The sequence below is a fragment of the Misgurnus anguillicaudatus genome, chromosome 9, assembly GCF_027580225.2.
Source record: "Misgurnus anguillicaudatus chromosome 9, ASM2758022v2, whole genome shotgun sequence".
Lineage (NCBI taxonomy): Eukaryota > Metazoa > Chordata > Actinopteri > Cypriniformes > Cobitidae > Misgurnus > Misgurnus anguillicaudatus.
The window spans coordinates 19,242,709-19,253,188 of NC_073345.2; positions in this window are offsets into that span (position 1 = coordinate 19,242,709).

The window sequence follows — 10,480 nt, forward strand, 5'->3', positions numbered from 1 at the left end:
TCATGTATCTTATTCATCTATATGCACAAAGACAATAGGACCTTTTTGTTTTATAGAGTTGATTAAGAGAGCGAAAGTTGCAGCAACCGCGAGGACAGTTGAAAGTGCAGGCAGTGACAGTCAGTCGCGTGAAGGAGTCAGATTGGTCGAGGGCAGGCAAGGCACTTTGTTAAAAAAAATACTTCTATACGTATTATATAAATTTATACGCATATGTACTTATATTAAAAAAATAGGATTAGTTCAGTAACTTCAGTTTGAAATTCCTTATTTTTATTATAAAATAAAGAAAACTATTATTGTATGAACTATTATTGTATAAAGTATAAAATACTATACGTATTATATAAATGTATTTATATGTACTTATATTAATATGATTGATTCCGTTTGAAATTCATTATCTTTTCTTATTAAATAAAATTAATAAATAAAACTATTATTGGATGAAACCCCCCCCCCCGTTACGTCTGCACCCCCCCCCCCCCCCCCGTCCCGAATTTCAGCCAATCTCATCTGGTCACCCTATGTTAGCCACATCACAAACTCAATGTTAAAACACTGCTTTTTGTGCTTTATTGTGTTTATGTACTTGCATTGGTGCAGTAATATCGATGTTATGCAGTAAGGTCATTGGTGTGTTTTACAATGGCTTTGAACAGAGCTCAACCAATCTGAATAATCATTGATAATAAAGTAAAATAAAGTTGATATGAAATATTGTAAGCACATTCATCAGGATGACTTTGCTGACCTTTTGACCTTTATTACCACATTTAGGCCAAACTGTGAAAACTCTACTTGATTGAGTGTATTATAGGATTGTGCACCATTGAAGATAAACATCATAAATTCTTTCTTAAAGATGGATAATTTGTTGGCAATGTGTCTGTCACTATCAGTTCTGTTCTTATAAGCACACTGTACATTAAGCACTATAGTATGCAAAAGAAAAATACACTACATTTATATTTTATGATTATACTTATATTGTGTATTACTACATTTGATAGATTACTTTATTCCCCTGTTCTGCTGGTTGTTTTCAAGTGAACTTAACAGTTTAGTGTTATTAAATTCAGCCTTATGGCTTGATTGACAAATTTGCATTTCATGTATTTTCACTGCTTTTATTGTGAAAGACAAAAAATAAAGTGTTTCTAAACATGAACATATTATGTTTTTACTTGTTCATACATTGTTAGTTAAAAACAAAATGTGATTATGCGTATTTATATGGGCGATCTTGGTTAATTTGACAACAGACTGCATTATACAATAAATGCATATTATACTTTAAAGCAGGGGTGGGCATTCCTGGTCCTGGAGGGCTACTGTCCTGCAAAGTTTAGCGCCAACCTTAATCAAACCTTTGATTGCAGCCTTTGATTAGGGTTTTTCAGGTGTGTTTGATTATGGTTGGAGCTAAACTTTGCAGGACAGTAGCCCTCCAGGACCAGGAATGCCCACTCCTGCTTTAATGCATGCATTGGTCTCCAACAAGGTTGCCTTGTGAATTGTCAAAGCACACTCTACTAATAGCCTGTTTTTAATTAATTTATTAAACAGGACTATTTATTTATTACATATTTTTATATTAGCTTGGCTTCTTTTATGTACGTTAACATTTTAAACTATTATAAAACATTAACAAGTAAAATAAAATAAAAATCAAGTAATACAAAAAAGTTTTTAGTAGACTATTTTAAAAAAAGTGGCCCTGCAGAATTGTTTTATCCATTGTGGTAGCCCTTGCTCACAAAAAGGTTGGGGACCCATGCTTTAAGGCAGGGGTCAACAATCCTGCTCCTGATGGCTCGGTGTCTCTGCAGAGTTTAGCCCCAACCCTAATCAAATACACCTGAAGGGCTGGAGCTAAACTCTGCAAAGACACCAGCCCTCCAGGAGCAAGATTGGTGACCCTTCCTTTAAGGCATATATTTTACTTATCTTCAAACCGCTTGCTTTTACTTATATTTGATGATGTAATGATTTTAGCAGAAGTGTTCTAGCAGAGCTCAAACTAGATCAGTAGGACCCACAGCTCTGCATATTTTGTATGTTTTCCTTAACTGACACACCCAGAACCCAGATTTGTAAATGGATCTCTCCCTTAATGATGATCTAAATCAGATAAGGGAGACATGCAAAATGTGCAGAGGAGTGGATCACCTGGGTTTCAGATCATCAGCTCTGAGATTATGGAGAGATCCATAAACAGAAATTGGTTTGTCAGTTAAGGTAGACCTAGAAATTATGCATAGCCGTGGGTCACCTGGGACAAGATTGAAAACCACTGGTTAAGGCAGACAACATAGATCTTGGATGTCATTATCCAAATAAGGTAATAATTCAGGCCATGTCAAATAGTTTCTTTTCAAAGGATTCTGTGAAGCTATGCATGCAAAGTCATGTCCAAGAAATTATGAGAATTAAAACTTTGTCACACGACTAAACATATTGAAGAACTCAAACTAATTTGGGCACTATTTCTACATAAAATAACTAAATAAAAATGAAGCTTTGTGTTTATTTGTGTATATAATAGGCCTTCGAAGTGCTCTCTGAACTAGGCCAGGGACAGCTTGAATCAGTGAAATGAGGAAAAAAAAACATTTTATTATAGAGCTATACCAAATGCATCCTTGGAAAGGTCTTGACCTGGGGAGTAACATATGTGAGTGTAAAGATTCTACATGGCTCATGCTTTCTAAATTCTGACCCTTGAACCTTAACATTTTACCATTGTTGAAAGCTTATAATCCAGCAACAAGAATGTCTACAGATGTGAGACCAATAGTTATACACAGTTCTGGACCTCACTTATCACATGAGTATAGTCACTAATGGACACCATCCAAAAGTGCAGTACAAATAGCCCATAAGCAATTTTCACCCATTTAACAATTAGACTTTTAAAATCTGACAACACTAATGTTTTCCCCACCCCTTAAAACCCCTAGAAGTACCATCAGTTTTATATTACCACTTTCTAAATATGGTGAATATACCAATGTATTTAAAGACTACAATTCCCAGCAGAGACACGCCCTTGAACTTTTTACTAAGCATGCAAATCGGTGTCCATATTTGAAGTTCTTCAGACTTGAATTAGGGTTAGGCTTATAAAATGTATTTATACTATGTGTTTCAATAATCTACTACAGCTAAAACATACATTATACTATATAGCGAGGACGTCAGTTTATTGGTGATATTGTAGAGCGTTCAGCCGTCTCCCATGTGCTTATAAACTACAACATCCAGAGTAACGCGCCATAGAGCTTCGTACAAATCAGCCATAATACTTGTAGTTCTTCCGGTTTTCAAAGCGTGAATATGGTTATACAGATTTACTATTTATAAATCATCGATATTTTAGTTTGAACAGCCGAAACATAAATTATTATTTTGTATGTACATGTTCATGTTGAAAAACACGGCAGTATGTCAGTTCATTCGGGGTAGTTTAGCTAGTAGCCTACGAACTGAATTCAAGGTCAATGTCGGCGGGTGTACTGTACACTTCAAATAGCGATCTTATATTAAACAGTAAATACTTTCAAAAGCTGCAATGTCTACTCTCCAGACAAAGACTTTCAGTTCACAATAGTTGTTAACTAGTGACAAAAACTGTTTAATGCTAGTATATAATAGTGATTCAGATAAGTGGCCTATATTTATAAGTATTATCTCTAATTGGCATTTCAAAACCATCCACTTAAAACAACCTAAGGCAAAGTTATTTCTTTGTTCTACTTTTTCATAACCATGTCACCGTCATATTGTGTTTGGAATTAATATGATGTATGGAATAGTAAAAACAAAAAGGATTATCTTTTGCAATATTTGTGGCTCTTCACAAAGATACAGGTAAAAGAGACCAAACGCTTATTTATTGCTTAGTTATTCACTAGAAGCTTAAAGAGTGATCAAACAAATGCATTATTGAGATGCACAACAAATTTAAATGATGCAGCCTTTGGCAAATTGACCACATGTAGGTGCAGAGAAATGCATGATATATAAAGGAATCCTCAATTGGAGTCTAAACACTGGTGGTGGTGGTGATGAAGAGGTGAATAGCAATGCTCAAGCTCCTGGTGAATAAAGAATAAAGAAACTCCATGCGTCACATTTCTTGAATTTCTTGAACATTTCCACCTTTTACCACTACAGAAGGAAAATATGACTTCAAATGCAGCACAGAAAAATGTAATAAATAGTCAGAAACCAAAATGGAATTTTAGTGTAATACAATTTTTATTTAATTATTTTAATTAATTTGGAGAGAATCCTTTGGCTGCCAGGGATGGGTCCAAATCTCATCACTAAAACAGAAGAGAAAGTGTGGAGCACAAATTATAACATGTCTTTTATAAATATAAGTTTCTTTTTTGTCATTTGTGAAACAGTTCAGATAAGAAAATTATTGTAGCCAAATAAAAAACAAACAAAGTTAAAGTGAATAAATAAATAAATAAATAAATAATGCATGCATTAATTGATAAAGCAAGCAAACAGAAGGTTACATACCATACTGGACAGGGCTCCCAGTCCACCAAAATGTCTGCTTTGCCCTATTAAGGAAACAACAAAACAAAAAAGCAAACAGATGAATTTCATTTTTAGCATGATGTTTAGATTATGTTTGGCTATAGGCATTAAGTTTAACTAACACAGTGGGTCACTGTTGATATTTACAGCATCTGATCATGGATTTTTCTGTTCCTTCTTAGCCTGTAATTCAAAAAGACTAAAAACAGAAAGTATCTACCTAACAATTCTGATGTCAATGTTATTTATTACCCACAAGGAAGTATTTGAATCCTATATTAGACTCTGCATATGGTCTACACTATGCATTTCTTTTATGACTGTCTAAGCTTTGTGACTGTTGTAAGTAGTTAGAAAAATAAGCAATAGAACTATAACAAATAACCAGGGGTAAAATAGCAATGTCAACACACTGATAAAAGCTTTAATGTTTACGTACACTTACTCCTTTTAAGCTTTTTCTTATCAGGCATAAGCTTTGGTCCACCTGTAGGATAAAAGATTACAGTCCAGTCATATATCCACTAAGAAAAAACTCATTAATAAAAAGACGACAAAATGCTTAGTTGTAATGTGTGTCTGGTACTAAACATGGGCATCAGAAACAAAAAAATGTGGGTGGGTCTAAAATATTTACTGGGGTAGATACCATTTTCTTGTATTCTGGTGCATTTTAATATAACCTAAAAGCTTTGTTTAGCGTGTTGTGGAAGTGCATCATGCAAAGTAGTAAAAACAAAAACAAAATGGAGTTTAATTTATAGGGACTCTAAATTAGACAAGCGAAACGGATTTGAGGAAGCAGCAACTAAAATGTGGAACAGAGTTGAATTTATTAAGGCATTACTCTAGTGCAGTGTTCTTCAACCCCGCTCCTGGAGGACCTCCTTCCAGAATGTTTTAGATGTCTCCTTAATCAACACACCTGTTTTAACTTATCAGCTTGTTAGGAAGACATTCTGGAAGGAGGCTGATGAGTTGGTTCAGGTGTTTTAAATATGGAGACATCTAAAACTTTCTGGAAGGGGGTCCTCCAGGAGCAGGGTTGAAGAACACTGCTCTAGTGGAATAGACTTGATTGCCGGTGCCCTGACAAGTGAAAAGACTAAAGGTACATTCACATAAGCGATTTTGTCGCTCGTCTCTTCAAGAGGTCGTTTGGGGGTGTTTCTAAATCTGGTTGTCATAAACAAATGAGTAACATCCACTCCAGTAACTGATAAGAGACGGATGACATGAACTCCACTGCTTCGCTCTCACTGGTAGTTGCTCCAGAAAATCACTCATCATTTGCACAAAGTTAAGCTGCATTCAGACTAGCAGTAGCAGTGCGACGCGATTTCATTTATTTCAATGGAAGCTTGGTGACTTCTGGCGACACGACTGACAATGACCGTTGGCTTCTGAATGGGTGTGTCAAATTTGAGACAAGGTTGAGAAAAGTTTAACTTTATACAAATGATGAGCTACTTTCTGAAGTGACTACCAATGAGAGCAAAGCAGTTGAGTTCCTGTCATCCATCTGTAGTCAGTTACTGGAGTGGACGTTAATCATTTGTTTATGACAACTAGATTTAGATACTCCCCTAACGACCTATTTGAAAGAGACGAGCGGCACAGTAACAAAGTCACACGTAATATGTATGAGGCTTTAAACTTTTCTTAAATTTGTCGTTCGGCTGGACATGCCCAATCTGGTCGCCAAAGGTCACTGTCACTCGTGTCATCGAGCTGGCATTGAAATTAATGAGATCGCGTCTCTCTGCGCTAGTCACTGCTAGTCTGAATGCAGCTATATGCACTAAGATTAAGATGCATTCTAGTCGATCGGATTACAAGTGGACTACACTAAACACAGGTTTAAACAGTGTTCAAAACGTTTTGGGCTCATCCACTTTCGACCACATTCAGAGGTAGGCTTTCATTTTGTGAGCATGTAAAAGTTGTGCAAGCTTATTTCATCAATGGCTCTGAAATATCAGAGAAAGCTCTTACATAAACATGTACAAAACACTGTGCAGCATGTTTACTAACACCACAAGCAGCGACTTTGACATAATATTAGTTTGCGTCAATTTAAACCCGCCAATTCTCCCGCTCACTTTTAAACGAAAGCAGAGGGACTCGCTCAGTTTCTCACAGTAATTAGGATGAAGTGGTCGAAAGTGGACAAAACAGATCAAGTCAACTCAAGGTTTATTTATATAGCACAGATTTAACACAAGTGTAGTGTGTTAATCCATCTGTAAAACAGATACATTTAAATACCACCAATAATTACTCTACAAACATTATTTACATACCTGGCTTTTTCTTTTTGTGACAGAGTGCAAGATTTGTGACTGTGGCTGACCATGTGTAGACACCTGTGGGTTTGAAGAAAGAAAATTACTCATTAACCAAATAAACCTTTAACTTCTTATTTCAAATACTGGACAATCACAACATCACTGTGCTGCAGTACATGTATAAGTGTGAAGTACATGTATAGTTATTGTGATTTAAAGTTTTAAGTTAAGTGTTTATAAACAAGGACATTAAGGATCTACTGTATACATGATACTTAACATCTTCTGTAACTGTTTTTTTTTTTTTTAAATAGCCTTTTGTTATGGGTGATCTATAAGCAATGTAACTGTGTTTCAGCTGGTGCCAAGAGTTTGCTTTACTTTTAAAAATCTCTATAGTGTATTGCATGTACAAAAAATGAAGCATGACCAAAATCAAATCTACTTTATGGTTGATCTGAGTGGCAAAATATTCTGCTGCGGCTGAGCAGATTTATACAACGTTACATGTCATCTTGTAAATACAGATTAGTGCTGTCAATCTTCCTCTATTATCCCATTCAAAGTACATTTCATAGTATTCTTAATATTCAAATTATCCCAATATATTGAAATCTTAAAAAGTAGCCTAGTCACAGGCCTGTAATAAGCACATCTAATCATTCAATTGTGTCTTTATGAAACAAGAAAGACTATGACCATATTTAACACCTACAGCTACAAGTATAAGTGTAATAATTGACTCCAGTCCTTTGAATTATTTGAAATTAATGTACACCTGCGGTGTGATACTTCACTTTGCATCATGCCACATTACCACCTTGAATGTGCATTATTTTTGAATATTCAACTGCCCGTCATCAATTATTCCTAACGTAAAAAACATAGGAATAGTAATTTTGCACTTAAGATTTTTTGCACTTACAAATGACAATCCACATTGTGTGTTTTTTGATGTCTTGATGACACATGACAAAGACACCTATTTTAATGTCAGAAAACCCTATAACATGACATGTTTGAGTTCATTTTCGCAACTTGATTTCATGCGTCCTGCAATGTGACCATTTCACATGCACACAATGCAATGTTGATGCTGAAAATATATCAGCCTTAACCTAAATAAAGCTCTATGGGAAAAACACTGGACAACAGGTAGCGTTAAGGTATCCATAGCTTAAATACTTGAAACCCAGATATAAATTGCAACTCTTAAAATCTGTCTTAATTACCTTGGCCCTTTGTAGTGCTCGCCTGCTCCAGCTGCCCTTCCATAGTGTTCGCTGCCTCCACATGTCCCTCTGTAGTGGTCGCCTGCTCCACCATGTTTGTCATCTCTTACAGTTGTTTGCATTCTCCAGTGGGTCACAGGGTGTGAGGTGCAGTGTAACCAGCTGATCATAATGCCACTGGAATCCTGGGTCCAACCTGTGCAGGTTAAATCATATGGATGTTTTAAAACATAAGACTTTAAAGGGATAGTTGACCAAATAATTTATAACTTTTGATCCTCATGTTGTTCTAAACTTGTATGAATTTGATTTCTTCTGTTAAAAACAAACAGATATTTTGACAAAATATTTTCTTTGTGTTCATTTGAAAAAAAAAGAATCACTTTAACCATGAGATTGGGCTGTGCCTCTTAAGTGTTTGAATCATATGGTCTAATTTTTCCAAACCAGATTTTTTGGCACTTTAGATTAGAGCTGAGGTAATGATAGACTACTGGATGTATTAGATATGTGCAAATCTATATTTGATTGATTCTATAGGACTATAACAAATACAATATATCTTTTGATCAGGAAAAAACTGAGTGCTTATATTATCAATTCAAAGAATAACACCAAGTGTCATGTTTGTTTAAAAGAAAAATGTATGCTTTACGCTTTCAAGTTAGCAGCAGCGCAAGTGTATGATGTCTCCAGCCAACATTTGATGGTTTCCTTTTTTGTGTTATTTCTGCTAATGGTCCATCTGCATTGTAAGCTCTACATTTCATACACAAGAGTATAATGAGATTCATTTTCATTTGATTCGGTAACTGAGTGACCTAAAAAAGGACTTTACAAATTTCATGGGTCTAATTGATGTGTGTCCCTACAAAAAAATGTTTAAGTCAGTGTGCCTAAACATTAAAAATAATGTTGTATGTGGGCTGAAAACAAATAAAATATGGCTTCTACAAAAAATAAAACATTCCAAACATAATAATTCCAAAGTTAACAGAGTATGAATTCAGGTATATGCTTGAACCAAGTTAACTATGGGTACCAAATCCCATCCGCTTGTTTGTCTGACATCACACAGCACTGCTTCCGGATCCAAAAGCTCTATCAGATTCTGAGGAAACAACAAAAATACTGATATACAATCACAATTCTAACCTCTCTCTCTATGTGGACATCCCAGATGATTGTTCAGTCGTTACAATGGTAGTGCTGCGAGCCTGGAGAATGTAGTGCACAGTCTGAGTTTATAAAAGCTTAGCTTAAATGCGTGAAATCAATAAACTACTATGTTGTAAATGTCTGTTTAGATTTCACTCAAAATAAGTTTTTTTTTACATTTTCTAGGTTGATAGAAGCACTGGGGACCCAATTAAAGCACTTATACATGGAAAAAGTCAGATTTTCATGATATGTCCCCTTTAAGATTTTAATATTGATCAAATCTTTTGCCTACTCAACACAAGCTGTGAACTGTGACTTTAAAAATACAGTGCATGCATCTCACCTTCACAAAGGTATTCATAAAAGGAACCGATCTTCTGAAGGTAGTGCTGGGCATAGGCGATAATCTCTCACACTTAATATTTTGCTTCTTGGTCTCCTTTTCACGAAGCAGAACTGGCTTGTATCCAGTAGCATGGAGTTTTTCAAGCTGCAATGACAACATTGTGTATTTACTGAATGGAATATTGGTTAATGTCATTCAGGATATTTTTTACTTCATGGTGAGTTTAGCTTTTGCATAACCAAGTATGTGAAACAGGAAAGAGTAATACATTAAAAGAAAACAGCAAAAACATAAATGACATCATAAGGTTATAATAGAACGTTCTGTAACATTAGTAGGTTTGGCTGGTACTATGGTAACTATTGTGCAATTGGACAGTGACAATCTACTGTATAGATTTATTCAAAATAAAGTCCAAACGTTAATCATTAAATGGGTTGCTTTGGATGAACTACAGAATATACAATAGTAGTATGAATGCAGTCTATTTGATAATTGTCATTCAGAGAATTCCCAAGTGTCACTTATATTTTGTTGTGGTAGATAATTTAGGACTGTGATGTGTTAAAGTGAAAATGTGGTTACTGAAGGGAATTGCCACTAAAAAAACCAATATATTAAAAGAGATATATAAGAATATGTAAGAAATTCTACTTACTACGGCTGCACGATAAATCACATGTGATTTTCATGCGCATCTCGTCAGTAAAGCCGGTTCTTTGATTAGTAGTACACCAACATCACCTGCTTTCAGATGGAGCAGCACTTACCACACAAAGCCATAGTTCACTGACAACCAGGGCAATTTCGCATTAATTATCGCCTGCGATATGGCCCAGCTTGTCAGTGAACTATGGCCCTGTGTAGCAAACGATGGCTTTTAAAAGTGCCTTTGG